Raw genomic sequence first — 21653 nt, forward strand, 5'->3', positions numbered from 1 at the left:
CCTCCTTTATCAAAGATAAGGTGACCATATGTGTGTGGGTTTATCTCTGGACTTTCTATCCTGTTCCATTGATCTATATATTTTTTTTTTTTTGCCAGTACCAAACTGTCTTGATTACTGTAGCTTTGTAATATAGTCTGAAGTCAGGGAGCCTGATTCCCCCAGCTCCATTTTTCGTTCTCAAGATTGCTTTGGCTATTCGGGGTCTTTTGTGTTTCCATACAAATTGTGAAATTTTTTGTTCTAGTTCTGTGAAAAATGCCAGTGGTAGTTTGATAGGGATTGCATTGAATCTGTAGATTGTTTTGGGTAGTAGTATACCAGGAACATGGTATATCTCTCCATCTATTTGTATCATCTTTAATTTCTTTCATCAGTGTCTTATAATTTTCTGCATACAGGTCTTTTGTCTCCTTAGGTAGGTTTATTCCTAGATATTTTATTCTTTTTGTTGCAATGGTAAACGGGAGTGTTTTCTTAATTTCACTTTCAGATTTTTCGTCATTAGTGTATAGAAATGCAAGAGATTTCTGTGCATTAATTTTGTATCCTGCTACTTTACCAAATTCATTGATTAGCTCTAGGAGTTTTCTGGTAGCATCTTTAGGATTCTCTATGTAGAGTATCATGTCATCTGCAAATAGTGACAGCTTTACTTCTTCTTTTCCGATTTGGATTCCTTTTATTTCTTTGTCTTCTCTGATTGCTGTGGCTAACACTTCCAAAACTATGTTGAATAATAGTGGTGAGAGTGGGCAACCTTGTCTTGTTCCTGATCTTAGTGGAAATGGTTTCAGTTTTTCACCATTGAGGACAATGTTGGCTGTGGGTTTGTCATATATGGCCTTTATTATGTTGAGGAAAGTTCCCTCTATGCCTACTTTCTGCAGGGCTTTTATCATAAATGGGTGTTGAATTTTGTCGAAAGCTTTCTCTGCATCTATTGAGATGATCATATGGTTTTTCTCCTTTAATTTGTTAATATGGTGTATCACATTGATTGATTTGCGTATATTGAAGAATCCTTGCATTCCTGGGATAAACCCCACTTGATCATGGTGTATGATCCCTTTAATGTGCTGTTGGATTCTGTTTGCTAGTATTTTGTTGAGGATTTTTGCATCTATGTTCATCAGTGATATTGGCCTGTAGTTTTCTTTCTTTGTGACATCTTTGTCTGGTTTTGGTATCAGGGTGATGGTGGCCTCGTAGAATGAGTTTGGGAGTGTTCCTCCCTCTGCAATATTTTGGAAGAGTTTGAGAAGGATAGGTGTTAGCTCTTCTCTAAATGTTTGATAGAATTCACCTGTGAAGCCATCTGGTCCTGGGCTTTTGTTTGTTGGAAGGTTTTTAATCACAGTTTCAATTTCAGTGCTTGTGATTGGTCTGTTCATATTTTCTATTTCTTCCTGGTTCAGTCTTGGCATTTTGTGCATTTCTAAGAATCTGTCCATTTCTTCCAGGTTGTCCATTTTATTGGCATAGAGTTGCTTGTAGTAATCTCTCATGATCTTTTGTATTTCTGCAGTGTCAGTGGTTACTTCTCCTTTTTCATTTCTAATTCTATTGATTTGAGTCTTCTCCCTTTTTCTCTTGATGAGTCTGGCTAATGGTTTATCAATTTTGTTTATCTTTTCAAAGAACCAGCTTTTAGTTTCATTTATTTTTGCTATTGTTTCCTTCATTTCTTTGTCATTTATTTCTGACCTGATCTTTATAATTTCTTTCCTTCCGCTGGCTTTGGGGTTTTTTTGTTCTTCTTTCTCTAATTGCTTTAGGTGCAAGGTTAGGTTGTTTATTCGAGATGTTTCCTGTTTCTTGAGGTAGGCTTGTATTGCTATAAACTTCCCTCTTAGCACTGCTTTTGCTGCGTCCCATAGGTTTTGGGTCGTCGTATCTCCATTGTCATTTGTTTCTAGGTATTTTTTGATTTCCCCTTTGATTTCTTCAGTGATCACTTCGTTATTAAGCAGTGTATTGTGTAACCTCCATGTGTTTGTATTTTTTACAGATCTTTTCCTGTAATTGATATCTAGTCTCATAGCGTTGTGGTCGGAAAAGATACTTGATACGATTTCAATTTTCTTAAATTTACCAAGGCTTGATTTGTGACCCAAGATATGATCTATCCTGGAGAATGTTCCATGAGCACTTGAGAAAAATGTGTATTCTGTTGTTTTTGGGTGGAATGTCCTATAAATATCAATTAAGTCCATCTTGTTTAATGTATCATTTAAAGCTTGTGTTTCCTTATTTATTTTCATTTTGGATGATCTGTCCATTGGTGAAAGTGGGGTGTTAAAGTCCCCTACTATGATTGTGTTGCTGTCGATTTCCCCTTTTATGGCTGTTAGTATTTGCCTTATGTATTGAGGTGCTCCTATGTTGGGTGCATAAATATTTACAATTGTTATACCTTCCTCTTGGATCGATCCCTTGATCATTATATAATGTCCTTCTTTGTCTCTTGTAATAGTCTTTATTTTAAAGTCTATTTTGTCTGATATGAGAATTGCTACTCCAGCTTTCTTTTGATTTCCATTTGTATGGAATATCTTTTTCCATCCCCTCACTTTCAGTCTATATGTGTCTCTAGGTCTGAAGTGGGTCTCTTGTAGACAGCATATATATGGGTCTTGTTTTTGTATCCATTCAGCCAGCCTGTGTCTTTTGGTGGGAGCATTTAATCCATTTACAGTCAAGGTAATTATCTATATGTATGTTGCTATTCCCATTTTCTTAAATGTTTTGGGTTTGTTATTGTAGGTGTTTTCCTTCTCTTGTGTTTCTTGCCTAGAGAAGTTCCCTTAGCATTTGTTGTAAAGCTGGTTTGGTGGTGCTGAACTCTCTCAGCTTTCGCTTGTCTGTAAAGGTTTTAATTTCTCCATCACATCTGAATGAGATCCTTGCTGGGTAGAGTAATCTTGGTTGTAGGTTTTTCTCCTTCATCACTTTAAGTATATCCTGCCACTCCCTTCTGGCCTGCAGAGTTTCTGCTGAAAGATCAGATGTTAACCTTATGGGGATTCCCTTGTGTGTTATTTGCTGTTTTTCCCTTGCTGCCTTTAATATGTTTTCCTTATATTTAATTTTTGACAGTTTGATTAATATGTGTCTTGGCGTGTTTCTCCTTGGGTTTATCCTGTATGGGACTCTCTGTGCCTCCAGGACTTGATTAACTATTTCCTTTCCCATATTAGGCAAGTTTTCAACTATAATCTCTTCAAATATTTTCTCAGTCCCTTTCTTTTTCTCTTCTTCTTCTGGGACCCCTATAATTCGAATGGTGGTGCGTTTAATGTTGTCCCAGAGGTCTCTGAGACTGTCCTCAGTTCTTTTCATTCTTTTTTCTTTATCCTGCTCTGCAGTAGTTATTTCCACCATTTTATCTTCCAGGTCACTTATCCTTTCTTCTGCCTCAGTTATTCTGCTATTGATCCCATCTAGAGTATTTTTAATTTCATTTATTGTGCTTTTCATCATTGCTTGGTTCCTCTTTAGTTCTTCTACGTCCTTGTTAAATGTTTCTTGCATTTTGTCTATTCTATTTCCAAGATTTTGGATCATCCTTACTATCATTATTCTGAATTCTTTTTCAGGTAGACTACCTATTTCCTCTTCATTTGTTAAATCTGATGTGTTTTGACCCTGCTCCTTCATCTGCTGTGTGTTTTTCTGTCGTCTCATTTTGCTTATCTTACTGTGTTTGGGGTCTCCTTTTCACAGGCTGCAGGTTCGTAGTTCCCGTTGTTTTTGGTATCTGTCCCCAGTGGCTAAGGTTGGTTCAGCGGGCTGTGTAGGCTTCCTGGTGGAGGGAACTAGTGCCTGAGTTCTGGTGTATGAGGCTGGATCTTGTCTTTCTGGTGGGCACGTCCACGTCTGGTGGTGTATTTTGGGGTGTCTGTGGCCTTATTATGATTTTAGGCAGCCTCTCTGCTAATGGATGGGGCTGTGTTCCTGTCTTGCTAGTTGTTTGGCATAGGGTGTTCAGCACTGTAGCTTGCTGGTCGTTGAGTGAAGCTGGGTCTTGATGTTGAGATGGAGATCTCTGAGAGATTTTCGCCGTTTGGTATTACGTGGAGCTGGGAGGTCTCTTGTGGACCAGTGTCCTGAAGTTGGCTCTCCCACCTCAGAGGCACGGCCCTGATGCCTGGCTGGAGCACCAAGAGCCTTTCGTCCACACGGCTCAGAGTAAAAGGGAGAAAAAATAGAAAGAAAGAAAGAAAGAAAGAAAGAAAGAAAGAAAGAAAGAAAGAAAGAAAGAAAGAAAGAAAGAAAGAAAGAGGCTATAATATAGTGAAGTAAAATAAAGCTATTATAAAGCAGAGCTATACAGACAAAACCTCACCCAGAAGCATATACATATACACTCACAAAAAAAAGGAAAAGGGGAAAAATTAATATATCCTGCTCTGAAAGTCCACCTCCTGAATTTGGGATGATACGTTGTCTATTCAGGTATTCAACAGATGCAGGCACATCAAGTTGTTTGTGGAGTTTTAATCCGCTGCTTCTGAGGCTGCTGGGAGAGATTTCCCCTTCTCTTCTCTGTTCGCACAGCTCCTGGGGATCAGCTTTGGATTTGGACCCGCCTCTGCGTGTAGGTCGCCTGAGGGCGTCTGTTCCCCGCCCAGACAGGACGGGGTTAAAGAAGCAGCTGCTTCGGGGGCTCTGGCTCACCCAGGCTGCGGGGAGGGAGGGGTACAGAGGAGGCGGGGCGAGCCTGCGGCGTCAGAGGCCGGCGTGACGTTGCAGCAGCCTGAGGTGCGCCGTGTGTTCTCCCGGGGAACTTGTCCCCGGATCACGGGAGCCTGGCGGTGGCGGGCTGCACCGGCTCCCAGGAGGGGCGGTGTGTAGAGTGACCTGTGCTCACACACAGGCTTTTTGGAGGCGGCAGCAGCAGGCCCAGCGTCTCACGCCCGTCTCTGGGGTCCGCGCTGATCGCCGCGGCTCGCGCCCTTCTCTGGAGTTCGTTTAGGCGGCGCTCTGAATCCCCTCTCCTCGCGCACCAGGAAACAAAGAGGGAAGAAAAAGTTTCTTGCCTCTTCGGCAGCTGCAGACTTTTTCCCGGACTCCCTCCCGGCTAGCTGTGGTGCACTAACCCCTTCAGGCTGTGTTTACACTGCCAACCCCAGTCCTCTCCCTGCGATCCGACCGAAGCCCGAGCCTCAGTTCCCAGCCCCGCCCGCCCCGGCAGGGGAGCAGACAAGCCTCTCGGGCTGGTGAGTGCTGCTCATTGCCGAGCCTCTGTGCAGGAATCTCTCCGCTTTGCCCTCCGCACCCCTGTGGCTGCGCTCTCTTCCGTGGCTCCGAAGCTTCCCCCCTCTGCCACCCGCAGTCTCTGCCCGCGAAGGGGCTTCCTAGTGCGTGGAAATCTTTCCTCCTTCACAGCTCCCTCCCACTGGTGCAGGTGCCGTCCCTATTCTTTTGTCTCTGTTATTTCTTTTTTCTTTTGCCCTACCCAAGTACGGGGGGAGTTTCTTGCCTGTTTAGAGGTCGGACGTTTTCTGTCAGCGCTCAGTGGGTGTTCTGTAGGAGCAGTTCCACGTGTAGATGTATTTCTACTGTATCTGTGGGAAGGAAGGTGATCTCCGCGTCTTACTCTTCCGCCATCTTCTCTCCCCCCCTACTCGTTTATCTAGTTTTGACCCCTTATGAAAATGTTCATATTGTACCACTTAATGTAACATTCAAATTTTTTAAATAAGAAAGCATGCATATGAAAAATATCTGAAAAATTATTAAAATACGAACCTGTTAATTTTCTTTAAAACATTCCTGTAACTTTACATGAATACACTAAATTTTGTATATATCAACTTAAGGAAAGAAGAATACTAGAAAGAGATTTTATGGGTGTATAATGAGCCATTCTCCAATAGAAGTCCCCCTTGCATAGCTTTAAATGAAGAAACATTTGAGGAACTTCACCCTTTCTTCCAACTAGTTCAGGAGCCAAGAACACCACTACCGTTTTATTGCTAGAATACACCATTGGACAATCGTTCAGACTGGCCCAGCCACCATCAGTGAGCCCTCTGCCCAGCTCTTTGTTTTCCAGCTGTACTCATAAAAAGTAAAGTCAATAGTTAAAGCTAAAATGGATGAAAGAGATATTTAAGGGTTAGAGGTGAATGGCTTTGGAGCCCCAAATTGGCATCTGTTCAACTCCAGGCCTCCACAGTCCTCAAAGTAGATGATGGCTAAGATGAAGAAGAAAAGAAGCTGGGTGACATATCTGATTCATGGACTAAAGCTAAAAAGGATGGAGCAGCAAGGTACAGGAGAAAGGCTGCTAGGAACCTGTCAACACTAGCCAGAATTTAGGGGGATAATTTAATAGCACTGAGAAATCACACTCAAAACACAAAACACGCATTCAGGCAAATCTGGAAAGTATGAGTTTTCGTTGGTTGATTTTAAAAAGCCAAATCAGTGTCTGGATTTTGCTTTTATCAAAATCCTTATTAAGTCGAAGTTTTAGCCCAGTGTGTTATGATCCAGTTGGTACCACCACAGTCAAATCATTCTTGAGAGCATCTGTATCTAAAACAGATTGAAAAGTTCAGGAAGCTACAGCAATTCATTTCTACAGAGCTCATTTTGCTCTTCTATAAGAGTGATGAGAGGAAAACATTTTCAGCATCTCTGGCGGTCCCTTTCATTCTTAGTAAAGTGGCCAGAATTAAATGAACTCTGACAAATGCCCCTTCACCCCTGGACCTAAAGTTGAGGCCAACTGGACATTTAAGGTAGGATGTCTTCCAGGGCTTTGGCTTATGTTGTACCCATTCTTTGGTGTAGATCTCCAAGTCAGCACCTTGAATGGAACTTTGAAGCCTGTAATTTTTCAGTGACCCACTACCATGGCCCCCTTCCTATCCCTTGTGTGTGTGTGAGTGTGTGTGTGTGTGTGTGTGAGAGAGAGAGAGAGAGAGACTGGAAGGAGATGAAATCAAATATCTTCTAAAGCAGCATTGTCCAATTGAAATATAACGCGAGTCACATATGTAATTTTAAATGGTCTAGTAGCCACATTTAAAAATAGAAAGAAACAGGTGAAATTAATATAAATATATTTCACATAACCCAATATATCAAAAATATTATCATTTCAACATGTAAGCAATATAAAAAGTTATCAAAAATATATGATCCATTATTTCTTGTTCTGTATCTTTGGAATCCAGTGTGTATCTTATACTTCCGACGCATCTTAATTTGGATGAGGCACATGTGAACTGCTCAATAGCCACAAGTAGCCGGTGGCTATTAGATCGGACAGCCCGGATCTAAAACATGACTCCCTCTTAGCTCAACAGTATCCCCTTTGAAATGCCTAGCTTCTGACATTTCAGCTCTCAATCTGAGTATGTTTTTCTTCACAGAAGAAATCCAAATGGATAATATCATAATCCAGGTTCCAATACAGACACACACACACACATGAACACACACAGGAACTCACATCCGGGCTTTAATGACCTATGCGGATTTCCTTCTAAATAAACCTGAAAAATGAAATATATCCTCTCTCTAGGGCTTTCTGAAGCAGCATGGGTACCTGTTATCTTGCACATTAATGGGTTACCATATTTAGTGTTGTCAGAGCTGCTGACTCATGGCCCATGCCGCCGCGCTGCCCATGGTGCTTGTTTGACAGCATGCCAATGACAGCTGCCTCCAGCTTCTGAAAGGCTGACCTTGTAACAGCATTCACATTCTTTTGGGTGGTTTTGCTGACATACTCTCAACTCAAAAACTGTTTTTAAAACAAAAGTATAATGAAGTATTGAGCTTCTAAAAGCAATTGTATTTCAGTTCATTAAATTATCTGAGTGCGTCAAGCAGGGCAAACCAGCGAGGAAATGAATACACAGAGGGAACCATCCTTGAAAGTAGACATTTGAGCTAGAGGCATATAATACTTGGGGACAGTGTTTTAAGATAACATGGGCATCCAAGTGAAACAAGGCTGTCACAAGATCTATTTTTCAACTTTCTCAAGAGCCTTTATTAGCTCTATATTACTGAGCTATTTGAAACTCTCTTTAATTTTGTTCAAAATTAACTAATTTATCTCATTTCCCACCCTAAAAATTTTTTCCTCAAGTTCAGCTTCTACACAAGAGGATATAATATGTTCTCCATTAATTAATAAATGCTAAGCTACTATCAAATTCTTAAAACGGGGATCAAATTAGCCAGTAACTACTAGATACAACTCTAGCCAGTGGATAAGATGATCCTTCACACTGTACTCCTCTCTACATGTAAAACAAAATATACACCTTTCAGCCAGCAGCCTGTACTGCTGGCCCTGCCTTCTGTTGGAGCAGAACTTTTGATTCTTTCCCTGGTGGCTAGGTCTGAACTCCTGTGCATTCTAAATCTCAAGACTCTCCTTGAACTGATTTCCCTGTTCCTTCTTTCTGTTGCCTATTATCCCAGAGTCTAATCTGAACTAACAGTAAAATTACCATGTGGTTCACATCTCACACAAAATAGCCAAAGTCTGCTTTACTAATTTTAGTGAGTTTCCAGTAAATAAACAGCATGTTCAGTTAATTGTTTTGGCACTTTGTAGCCACTAGAGGGCGATCAAGGCTCCTCTCTATCCTCCCTTCCCACCCTAGTGGTGACAGAGATGAGTCAAGGGCACAGTGCATTGATCCATGAAATGGAGGGGAAATGAAATTATATCTTTGGAGAAATGCAAAATATGGTAGCCTGCAAATCCTGCCAACATGTTTTGTTTGATCTATCCATTTGTAAATTTGAAGATTTCTTGTAAAGATATGGATTTCCACCCTGACCATGAAAATAGGAATATATGGCCATACTGGGTCCATGCTTGTACTTGGGATACCCAGAAGGAGCTGCTGTCTTTCAACAGGGCACACACTCTTCATTTCAATTCCATCTCTAACTCGCTCTACTATTTTTCCAACATTGAGACCAAATGGCATGTGCCACTTATAATCAAGCTTGCATCGTTGATTTCTTGTTGTTAAGAGCTGTTTGGTTTTGGATGTTTTCTGTTCTACTCAGGTCAATATCAAAAGTAATAAAAAGAAAAATAGACCAAGTGAACCTCTTATAATTGCAAGGAAAATAAGAGAGAGCATACGTCTTTGAAGAAGTAAAAAACATTCGTATGGATAAAATATGCATGCAGAATGTGCCTGGGTCTCCTTGACTTATACCCACCTATTTCCCCCATTTACATCAGTTTGATGGGCGTATGAGCTTAGAGTTTTCCAACACTCAGAATCTCTGCCGAATTCCTGTTGGTGAGAGTGCAACATACATGTATGCACGTGTGTGTGCATACACACTTCACCCTTTACTGAGGCAAATACCCTCATTCCCACTTTTTTCCTTAGAAACCATCTCCCTGAATTCAGTTTTCTCCGCAAAGTGGTAAAATCTGGAGGACTGAGATTTGGCCAAGAGTAAATGTTGTAGGAGAGACATTTCTCAAGCGTTTGTTCTAGGCCTTAGGCAAATGGCGCGCCTGTGACTCCTTGTAATCTGGCTTTTTGATCAGTGTAACCCACTGGTAATATCCGCTTCCCTCACACGACTGTGGCAGGTGGCAGATCAGGGATTGAGAGATCATGGGTCCCCATCAAAATCCCATCTCTCATTTGTCATCACCAGCTCTAACTACCAAGAAATCTCTCTCATGATTGACTACATAAGGATTTGCAAAATCAGCCTACAAAGGGCAAACTATCAATCTCTGTACTCAACTTAGTTGGAAAATATATATATCTGCATGTAGCTTGTACTCACAAAGGAAATGTAGAACTAAATTTAGATTGGTGTAGCATAAACAGATTCCAACAAACACAGTTGATATTCTGATTTACTCACATCATTGTTTCTTGATCTCAAAAAGAAGCGATAATATAAATGTGAGTAATCATAGTTAATACTTGTTGAGTTTACTGTGGGTCAGGCACTATGCTAAGGGATCTCCTTTAATCCTTGGAACAGCTCTGGGCGGTAAGATCTGTTATTATTCCTATTTTAGAGGTGTGGAAAATGGGGCTTGGAGTGGGTAGGTAACTCAATCACTATTACATAAACATTAAATCAAAAGTGGGGTGAGATTTACCACCCCATTTACCACCACTCTGTCCAACCTCAGAGCCTTCACTCAACCACCTTCCTGTATTCCCTTCCTTTTAAGCCAATGGTTCTCAAAGTGAAGTCTCAAAGACACTTTCATGGGGCCCTTGAGGCCAAAACTATTTTAATAATCACCCTAACATATTATTTGCCATTTTGATTGTGCGAACATTTGCACTGATGATGAAAAAGTAATGGTGGATAAAATTGGTGTAACTGTAATCAAGTTACATTGTACATTGTAACATTGTACATCAAGTACATTGTACATTGATTGTACAATCAATCATTTGTAATCAAGGCAGTGGCACCAGACTGTACTGGTTAGTAATTATCTTCTTCACTGTCGTGCAAAACAGTAGAAAACAAAGCAGGCAACGATAACAACAACAAAAATCTTATTCCATCTTGAAACTCTGATGCACATCTTTTTAATATCCTGTGTGAGGCAATGGAAAGCGTAAAGTGCTCTTGAAATATATTGAGGGACGATGGGTGCCTGAGAGTAAGATTGTTTGCTGTGCAAACTGAACTAGCCACGTCTTTCACAGAACAACCTGTTTTCTTGAAAGAACAGCTGGCAGGCACACTATGGTTACTCAGATGCGGTATTTGGCGATGATTTCCTTGAAAATGAATGAAGGGAGCCTGTCACAGCAGAGAAAACCAACAGTATTCTCTGACAATGATAAGATTCAAACTTTGAAGTAAAAATTAGAGTTTTGGAAAGCTTACGTCTGCCACTGTGAGACTGACAACTTCCCAATACCTAAGAGACTTTTCTGATGAGACTGATAGTGACATTAACAAATACAACTCTTTGTTATTGAAAGTGAAATGGGTCAACATTTGGAAGATCTGCATAACTCAGTGAACCAATACTTCTCAAATGGCCAACTCATGATGTTGGAAAATCATGCATAAGTTAAAAAATCAACACAAATAGGAGACAGATCATGAATTTTGGTGTAATGGACTATGCCAAGTTCATTGATGTGGTTTCAGATTCCACATGGCAACTCACCTTTAAGAAACAACACTTGTTGAGTTTCAGAGGCAAATCAATGAAAAATATCCACAGTCATCTGAAAGGCTATGAAATACTCTACCTTTCTGAACTGCATATCTGTGTAAGTTTGGAGTTTCTTCATATTCTTCAACCAAAACAACATATTGCAATAGGTTAAGTGCAGAAGCAGAAATGAAAACCCAGCTATCTTCTTTCTATGAAGCCAGAAATTAAAGAGTTTTCCAAAACTGTAAAAGCACGCCCTACTTCTCACTACATTTTTTGTTTTGGAAAACATTACTATTTTATTTTTAAAAAGATAACATTTATGTTACATTTAAAAGGTTATGTAAATACATTTATAAGTAAATATTTTTTTTAAATTTCTAAGTCAATTTCTAATAAGGTAAATATTGATAGATATAACACACATAATCACAAGCTCTATGGGGCCTTCAGAACAAAAGGTTTGCTTACCTATGATGTAGGGTATAATATTTTTTTTAACTCCAAAATTGCATGGAAATTACTGATACCAAATTAAATGTATGTCTTTTATCTCCATTTTTTTAAAAGACACTCCTCTTCTCTGAGTCAGATGAAAATAAGTCAGGCTCTCAGCTGTCCTCAGGGGGCTACTAGGGCATGTGGCATATTCAAGGCCATCAGTCAAGGTCATAGTGCACCACTGAAGGGCAAGGCCCGAATTGGCTCCCAGAATCAGATCCTTCTGTCTCTCTTTATGACTTCCAGAAGAAGCACTTCTTTGTCTAAGAAAACACTCTCCATATTTTGCACATAAATATTTTTTTCTGGGGAAACAAGATATATGAGATGTATTACAAACAAAAAAACAAGTTTGTCACTGAAATTGTGTCGAAATAACTGCTATTATGCAGACATGTTTTTTAATGAGAGTGAGCTTTCTGGTTAGGTTTTATGTAATATATTAGAGAAGAGTAATGTTTAAAAATGTGGAATTCTATCTGCTTAATACAAAATTTTAATTCAGGATATTTGGAGGAGGTATGGTACTCTGCATGGAAACATTTACTCCCATATTTATCCATCACTTCGTTAATGTTAAGAATGTAACTGGTAAAGGTCCAGAAAATCTTTTTTTAATGTGGCTCCCCGACCCCATATCCAGTTTCATGACTTCTTTCCTTCCTTCCTCCTTCACTCCCTCTTTCCTTCCTTTCTTCTCTCCTTCCTTCCTTTCTCCTTTTCTATTTGTTTTGATCTTTACATCGTGGTAAAATCAGACACATATCAAATCACAAGGCATGATTAATCTCTAAGAAGTGTGCAGGACTTTAGCAAATGAATGAACATAAATTTGAAGCAGATATTGATGGTCACATATCACCAGGGAAATTTCAGTAGACTCTATGATATACCTGCCTGCGGCTAATTAAAATTTTGTCTTTTTAAAAATTAATTGGATAAATCTTTGACACATTCTGATTTAACACTCAAAGTTCAATTTAATTCTCTTTTTGATCAATTTGGCAGGTGTACTGAGATGCAAGAGACAAAAGGCTGAGCTTGGGTAAATCTTTTTTCTCCTGGTCAGCAAAAAATCTGTTCATCTTTCCGCCTTTCTTGGAATTAAGTTCAACATGCAGAGCTTAAAGTTTTAATGAGGTCATCACTAAGGGATAGTTTTTCTGTGTACTTAGTGTAGGTGCATATTGTTCATAAAAGGAGATTTTCATTTAAGAAAGCTTTTGAGACAATTCAGTTTAGTGATTGTGTAAGTTAATGAGACACTCACTGATCTCACAGTTGTATTTTTTGAGCTACAAAATGAGGTAATCACTCTCTCTAAAAGCATATTCTGAAAAAAAAAATGGCTCCTGTTTTTCTGATATTTTGGGATACATGGGTTTCGTACAGTAGAGGTTTCTGTAACAAAATAAGCACTACTATAAAATAAAATGATCTACTGCCTTCTTCTGAAATATAACAGAAATGTGTTCTGTGTGGATGTGAGTGTATATAAAGCACGTGAGTAAACTAAAGAAGGATTTGGTGACTTTGGATGCCCCGTACCTTCATATGTCATATCCTTTAATTAGCAAGTTTGATAAAATAATTTCATAGCCACAAAAGAGGAAGTATTCATGCTGAATATGTGTGGATCACTAATAATAAAAAGGATACAAAAAGCAAAAAATAAAACTTGAAATAAAATTACATATAGTTTATAATCCCTCAATTTCATTAAAAATTATGTGTGTATGCATATATATGTATAGCTAATGAGATATAATGTATAGATAATATAGTAAATGTAGAATACCTTCATAGGGATTGCCTCTGGGTAGTGGAATGTGGATGACATTAGTTTTCTTTATAATTTATTATATTTTCCACACTTCTCAAAAGTAGTTACTTTATTTTTTTAAAAAACTCTGTAAGTTTCCAGCCATCTCTGATTCATTTTTTATTAAACCTGCTTCTTCATAAATAGTGGCATATAGCTAATTACTTTTACATTTATTATTATTTTTTAAATTTATTTATTTATTTATTTTTGGCTGTGTTGGGTCTTCGTTTCTGTGCAAGGGCTTTCTCTAGTTGCGGCAAGCGGGGGCCACTCTTCATCGCGGTGCGCGGGCCTCTCACTGTCGCGGCCTCTCTTGTTGCAGAGCACAAGCTCCAGACATGCAGGCTCAGTAGTTGTGGCTCACGGGCCTAGTTGCTCTGCGGCATGTGGGATCTTCCCACACCAGGGCTCGAACCCGTGTCCCCTGCATTGGCAGGCGGATTCTCAACCACTGCACCACCAGGGAAGCCCTACATTTATTATTTTAAAAAAGAAAAACTGATGGACACTCAAGTGAGTTCTCCATGCTCGAGCTCCTCTGTAAGGGACACTGCCCAGGTGCAGTGCAAATCATTAAACATATGGGGAGGATGTTCTTTTAAAATGCACATATCATCTGGGTAAGCACCTGCCTTAGCCTACAGTGAGATACAGCAGATAGAAACACAAAGGCATTCCCTCTGAAAAACATGCTGTGCAAGGAGCAGAGCTGAGGAATCCTTTATAAACCACCTCTTCCTTCTCAGCACCTTTAAAACAGTTGACTGAATACCCGCCAGAACTGATGCTGACAAGCGTATTTTTTTTTTCTTATGGGTCCCTGAATGTCAGCAGGCCTCTGGCTTTATGCTGGGAAAAACTTCCACATTCACCGCAGAGTGTATATGTCCATTCCTCTGACAGCTATTTCATCCAAATTGTGTTGTTCTCTCCACTTTATCTTACTTTGACCTGACTGATGAAGCATCATTTTTTTATCCCTGTCTGTTGGTGAAATATCAGGAGGAAAACGGAACACTCTGCTACTATCTTCCACTTGCTCAAATATCCTCTTGTGGTCTTGTTATATGTCCTAGCGGGTAGTAAAGTAGGTGACTGAGAGGTGAGGCAGGCAGTGACTCTACTTTCCCTGTGTAGGTATCAATCCGATGGGCAGGGATTACAGATGCACGACTCCCTCTGAGATTAGATTCATTTCCCTGATTAGTTGGCCAAAGACTTCAAAACTTCACAGAAATGAGGTGTCTGCACAGCAAGAAACAGATGCAGCCAGTCTCAACAGTAATTCCCTTGGCGCCCAGAATTTCTGCTGGGATTCTGGTGGTTCTGCCCTTCTGTGATTGGGCGGATCACACTGGATCGGAGCAGCTAGGCTGTCCCAGTGCTATAGCCTCTTTATCCTCGGAGCCTGAAGCAACAATCTATGCCCTTAATAGGAAATATGTGCAGCCATCCAAGACCTTCCTGGTTCTCAGGCTGAACTCTGTGTCAACAAGAACAAATCTTTGGAACAAAGAGGGTGCCCAAGTATCCATCCCTGTGCACTAATTCTGTCTCCAGCTTTAAAGCATCCAGAAAGGCCCATCTCCACAGTCTCCTCCCTGACTCTGACCTAATAACCTTGTGTCTGGAGTGATTCTGATTTTAGTCCAAGGGCCATGATCCCAAATCCACTTTACTGTAGCTTCCTGAGCCACTTTAATGTTCTTAGGCCAGTAACTAATAATCTGGTGAAATGATCTAATAAGTTTATACCACAGCTCTGTGTAGGGAAGAGTGAGAAAACACTGACCTTCATGTTTGCTAATTGTTCCACCATCAATTGAACAAACATTTAGTGAGGAGAATTAGTCATCATTAAAGATGATGTGCTAAAGACGATGAAGAAATAAACAAGACAGTCCCTGCCAAGTTGCATATATTCTTATACAGAGAAGAAAATTCATAGCAATTGTACGTAGTAACATGTGCTACAGAGAAGGAACACAAAGCATGGTGTGCAGACACCAAGGTCCGGGTACGGAGGGGCTAAGAGTAGAGGTGGGGGATGCGGGAGGAGTTTGATGCAGTAGATAGAGTTGGAGGAGCTTCCAGAGAGGAATCAGGCTTAACTTGTTTCGGCATCAGAGGTCTGGAGGAGACCAGTGGTAAAATTAGAGAATACTATTAGGACTGAGGGGACTTGAACCATCTAACCAGTGTTTCTTAGCCTCGGCATTGCTGTCACTTAGGACTGATCATTATTTTCTGACGGGAGCTGTCCTGTGCCTGTAGGATGTCCAGCAGCATCCCTGGCCTCTACCTACTAGATGCCAGTCTCACTTACCCTCCCTCCACCATCAGAAATGTCTCTATACATTGCCATCTGTCCCTGGGAGGTGGGGGCGAAATCATCCCTGGTTGAGAAGCACCGGTCTCAACCAATACCCTCATTTTACTAATGTGAAAACGGCAACCCAGTTAAGTATAAATGATTTGCCCAGCTAGTTAGTGGGAGAGACAAAAATAAAACCCAGGCGTCTGATCCTATTCAGCCTCCTTTCTATAACATCAGAAGGTGCTTCAAGGACCTTTCAGATCTAAGTGTTTCCTCTTCCTCCAGCCTCATTGTTGCTAGGGATCTGACTGATGCTGTGTGTGTGAACAGGGGTAGCCAGAGTCCTGAGCTCGGCCTCAGCATTGGCATGACACCCTAGCATGCCACTGGGTTTTGGTTTTTTAAATTTTATTGAAGTATAGTTGATTTACAATGTTGTGTTAATTTCTCCTATATAGCAAAGTGATTCAGTTATACATATATATTCTTTTTCATATTCTTTTCCATTATGGTTTATCACAGGATATTGAATATAGTTCCCTGTGCTATACAGTAGGACCTTGTTGTTTATCCATCCTATATATACTAGTTCCTAGATGCCATTTGTGACTATGGCAGCAAAGAGTCACTTGTAAAAAGCAGGACCTATTTAAGTTGTTGGGAAATTATCTGAACAAGTAGTTATTGTTTCTCAAGTGACTTTGACCATTCTTAGCCACATCCCGTAATAACTGCTACAACTTAAGCCAACTGACAGTGTAAAATACCAGAAAAGCCCCACATGCATGCTTCTGAGTGCAGTGCAACGCTCCATCTTTGCATTTTTCTGGGGCGCCCTTTGCAGATCTCTGGTCTTCATCATCTGTAACTGGTCCTCAAAACACTGAACCTGCCCCCTATGACTACAGTGATCTGAAAGTGGTCCCCATCCTAACCTCTGAAGTCTAGAAAGCTGGACTCACAACACTATAGTCTCCCAAGCATAACTAAAAGAGAAGAAAAGGCTACAGAAGAGGTACTAGACAACATCGTCTTCAATCCTCCTTTTCACAGTTAGGCAATCCTAGTTCTACCTAACAGGGAAAGTAGACATAATGCTCACTTGGGTTCTTCATTTTTTCGGAGTGAATAAAGGCCTTTGAATTTTTCCCATTGTGAGGAAATCATTTTCAGTATGGTGCAAACTCATAGGGGTAAGAAAGAGGAAACTGGATCAAATGTTTATAAGAAAAGAGGACCACAAGGTATATTCATTCATTCATGCAATAAATATTACTGCCTATTTGTTAGACATTGTTCCAAGCCTCAGGGGTACAATAGTGAACAAAGTTCCTGCCTTCGTGGAGCTTATATCCTAGCGTGAAGTGACAAACAATGAATAAATAATAAATAGTAGCAGTGCTATGTGGGTGAATATATATCAAGGTAAGCAATAGAGAATGAGGGAGGAGTACTATTTTAGGTGGGAAGATCAGTAAGGACATGAATGTGAATAAAAATGTGAATATTCACTCCAGTCTAATATTTGGTTTGCTCCCACATAACCTCGTTTGGGAGTGTATGTGCTTGATCAAATCCCACTACCACCAATGATTATCAAGCCTTTATTTAAATTGATACCATTAGTGTAAAGATTACTATCTTTTTTTGGTGGTCCATTCTGTTTCTGTGTGCTCTACATTGAGGAGATTATCTTAATAAGAAAAAATCCGCCCCCAGCAACTTCCATCCAAACTATAGGACTAAAATACGGCACCCCAAATGAACCAAATACTTCTTTCTCTTGTGGTACTCAGTGGTAAGATATTGACTCCTAACTCCAATCCGGACACTGACCAAAAGCTCTTCAGGGAGCCAGATGAAAGGAGACAGAGTTTTATTTTATCCCATGACACTAAATTTTAACTTCAAGTCACACAGTCAAACTAGAATTTGATAGCTGATGTAGAATTAAATAAGTTAAAGAGAGAAAAGTATCATTTTCTCTTCCTAATCAATGTTCACATGAGAATTTTGCTTTGCAAGTGTCCACCGGGCTGCTGGGAGAATAGAGGGGAGGACGGATGCCTTTAATTCAGTGACAGTTTGGGAGGCGGCCACCCTCAGGCTCAAGACTAGAAAGAATTATGGATAATCAGTCTGCATCCTCTGAAGTGGTCTCAGGGGACAGAAGCCAAGGGGGGTAGGGATGGAGCTGCCTACCAGACAGCTGGTTTCGATCACTGCCTATGAGATACAGGCTGAGATAGGGGCCACTTCCTGTTCGAGAAGGAACAGCAAAAATGAAAGCTGGCTCATAATCAAGGTATCATCCAAATGGCAACTTTCACTGAAGTCACAGATCCCAGTTAAGGCGTGAAACCTGAACCTCCCTGTGGGTCCTTTCACACAGCATCTCTATCTGAGCTCATCGCCCTCCTAGTCTATTGCAATCTGGGATGACCCAGGGACCTGGGCAAAAACCAAAAATGCAAAACATGCTTCCCAAAATTGCCAGGCAGATGAACACAACCAGCAGCATGATCCTAAGAGGTGCCCAGGCCTAAGGGATTTCTTGAGTGACTCTACACTGCCAGATATAGCTGGATGCAAGTTTACCTGTATGTGTAAGATTTATCATATACATATATATAGTCATACAAAATTATATAAGATGGTGTAAGATTTCCATTTATTTCCTGTTGCTCTGACTTGGAGAGCTGCATTCATGAGGGAGGGATAATATTTTTAACATATAACTTATTCCCAGATGCATAGGTCTAATTTACCCAAACCCCAATTTTTAAAAAATTAGTAGCATGTACGTTCAGAAAACAAAAAATATCTGAAAGTGCTACTGTTGTAATAATACATTTAATTCAAAGAATGCCAGTTGTATGCATGTCCCTAGAATCTAAGTACAGTGAAAGACTATTGGGTTCTAATGTGAGAGAACAAGCGTTAATTGTGTCGTGAAAATTTCTTTATGTCCTGTTAAATAAATATAATGCAATCATGAATATATCTGAGAACTTGGATTAGAGGCAGGGGGGAGTTATTGTATAGAATTTTCTCTATGAACCCAAAAGCATAGGAGGTCTGAAGCCATGAAAGTTAAAAATAATTATGCCATTGTTTTAGATAACCTGGGCCGAAGAAGACAGTTGGCAGAGGAAATCTAAGGGTGAGTCTGGAGACAGAGGCCACCTCCCACCAGCCAGAGTACAGAGCTAGGCTCCTCTGTCCCTTCCTTTTCTGGCTTCTCTGCCATCAGACATCTTCTCTGCTTTATTTGCTCTGATCCCCCTTCTCCCCATTCTTTTCCTTCTTCTGAACATGGGATTTCCTGACTTCAAATTTCTGCTGCTTCAAGCCACCTAGCACGTGGGATAGTAACATCCAGCCTGTGTGTTGGTGAAAAAAAGAAAGGGGGGAAGGGAAGGGGAAGAAAGAAAGGTGGGAAAGACTAGCTGATGAGAGATGGTGGGTAAAGCATCTGGTCACTTTCATGCAGCAGGACTCTTGGGCAAATTGACGCGTGCGCCCAGGAGCCTCTCCTTCCATTCTCATCTGTGAGTTTTCTCAGAAGGCAAAAGATTATAAAATCATTCCACCTTGTTAAGAAACACCAACAGACCATATTCTGAACTATTTACTATCTATGCCGTTGCTCTACAACATCATAAAGCATGCGGATCATTCAATCATGTCAGGGTGCCTCTGTGGTAGCCTACGCCTGCATCTACCATTGGAGGGGATGCTGGTCTGAGGATTCTGCCTTCAACTGTAGTTTCCTTGGCTTTAGGAGAAATTATGGTGACACAGTATTCCAGAAAATTGCCAACTTGGAAAACAGAAGATTCCAGGTTTTCCCATTTCTGGGTTTTTAATCAACCAAAAACAAGAGGCAGTGTTAGCAGACCAAGGTTCAAGGCTACTCTATTACTAACCAGCTGCTTAATCTTAGACAGTCACTTTACCCCTCTGGTCCTCGCCATCCTCCTCTGTAAAACAACTTCTGGCACAAATGTCTATTTTTTCAACATTTCTTATAGTAAATGAAAACCAAAGTTCTGAGCTGAGTATTACAAATCGTTCTTAGTGGATGAATGGATTTGTAAAACACCATATGTTCTAGATCTGTCCATTCTGTTTCTGTAATAAACATGTAAGTGTGAGTTGTTTAGTTAAATAAAAGTGTATTTTCTCATTGCAGATAAGTGAGATTTACCAGTCCCTGGATGAAACGCTTGGAAAGTCTTTAAATGCCAGAGTTGACTGCCATTTCAAAGAAAAGAAAATAGATGGTTTTGAAAAGTTCATGCTGTTTCTTCATTGAATTTTAGGTGAGTGAGTCTGAGACAAGAAATTTAAGATGGACATTGAACTATTTCCCCTTAAAGTGTTTCTCTTCTTTGCATGAAAAGAAAATGGGGTTCAATATAACCAGCATTTTATACTTTTAATGAGGTGCCACATAGTGAAAGACTTAGTTTCTGTGCCTTTTGTTTATTTTTTTTTATTATCAGAAACCATCTTGAATGATGACGTGTAAGATACAGAGATGACCTTGACATCTCTTGCTGATTTCTATTAAGCAGATGTGGTAATGCTTCATTCTATTCTACAGGTCATCAAGTTTTTAAATATATAACAGTATTTAGTATCAAAGTAATAAGCCAAAATGAGCTAAGACCATGTTTTAATGACATAAATGAGAGAAAAATTTAATGGTGATAAGACAGTTTAATCATTACAGGTCTGGGTGTGAGGTAAGGCTAACATTTCAGAGGCTGCCCACCGGGAGATCTCATATTGCTTAATTTAAGGTAGGGCATGCTTTAGGTTAGGTGTGGTTTTCAAACTGCTGTGCACAATTAAGCACGCACACGTGCTCACACACTAAGCTTTGTTTTCCTGATCATGAGATAGATGGATATATATTTTTTTACATCACCATACATAATTACCCTTCCATGCTACCAAAGACATGAGCATACAAATTGGTGCTTTACTATTAGTCTGCAATATGCCACTGTCATTTCTCAGCAGAACAGAGAGGAATAGAGGAATTGTGTGGTGGTCTTATTGAGGAAATTGTGTGGCTTTTTCCACCTCCTCCTGAGTCCTGTTTTCAAAGTGTGGCTTTATTATCTACTTTAAAGAATGGTGATTTCCAGAACATCAGAATGTACCTCTGTTTACAATTCTGAATAAAACAATGCAACTGACAGAGCATTGGCCACTGTCTAAATCTAATCCAAAAAGACAGTGATGACTCCTTTCTACCTTTTATTAACTTCAAAGTGAAGGTGGATTATGTCTCATCATCTTAAGGGTGTGTAAATTTGGTTTATTGAGGTCATATGTGGAACTAAAATGGTGATTTCATTTATTTACAAGATATTTGTTGAATGTAATTCCCAGGAGCTAAACTTAATGCCCTTTAAAAATATCAGTAAATCAATTTGCCTAGTGTAACATTGCTCCGGAGGAGAAAATGAAAATGGAAAACTTATTTTCTTAATTTACTTAACTCTCAGCTTTCCACTGTGCTGGTCTGTGCCTGTTTTCAACTTCACGTCCACTCCTTGCCCTGCTTCTATTCTGCTGATTCCTTGGGGGCTGACCCCTAGAGGCTGGGTTTTCCATCCCCCAGACCCACCCCCTGTTGCCTCTAGCTTCCTGCAGTGACCTTGAACTCTGAGCTCCAGTAATGTCACCTCTTCCCTCTGTCCCTTGAGACTTGTGGGTAGTGGTGTCTGTGGCTTCCTGCTGGTACTAACCTCCAGGTTGATTTGCTATCCTCAGTTTAGCTTCTCAATTCTTCCATCATCTGTATAACCATTTTCCTGTATTAAATTCCATCTGTTTTAAAT

At 40.1% G+C, this 21653-nt stretch overlaps 1 protein-coding gene across 2 annotated transcripts in view; it reads left to right on the forward strand.

Annotated features, from left to right (window-relative positions):
- Positions 1-21653, forward strand: part of DTNA (dystrobrevin alpha) — a 285381-nt gene that overhangs the window by 57842 nt on the left and 205886 nt on the right. For both annotated transcript variants that reach the window (XM_068563775.1, XM_068563776.1), the window contains exon 3: positions 19991-20120. The gene's annotated coding sequence lies outside the window, so the exon portion shown is untranslated. The remainder of the gene's footprint in view (positions 1-19990; positions 20121-21653) is intronic.

The sequence above is a fragment of the Eschrichtius robustus genome, chromosome 14 (genome assembly GCF_028021215.1).
Source record: "Eschrichtius robustus isolate mEscRob2 chromosome 14, mEscRob2.pri, whole genome shotgun sequence".
In the NCBI taxonomy this organism is placed as follows: Eukaryota; Metazoa; Chordata; class Mammalia; order Artiodactyla; family Eschrichtiidae; genus Eschrichtius; species Eschrichtius robustus.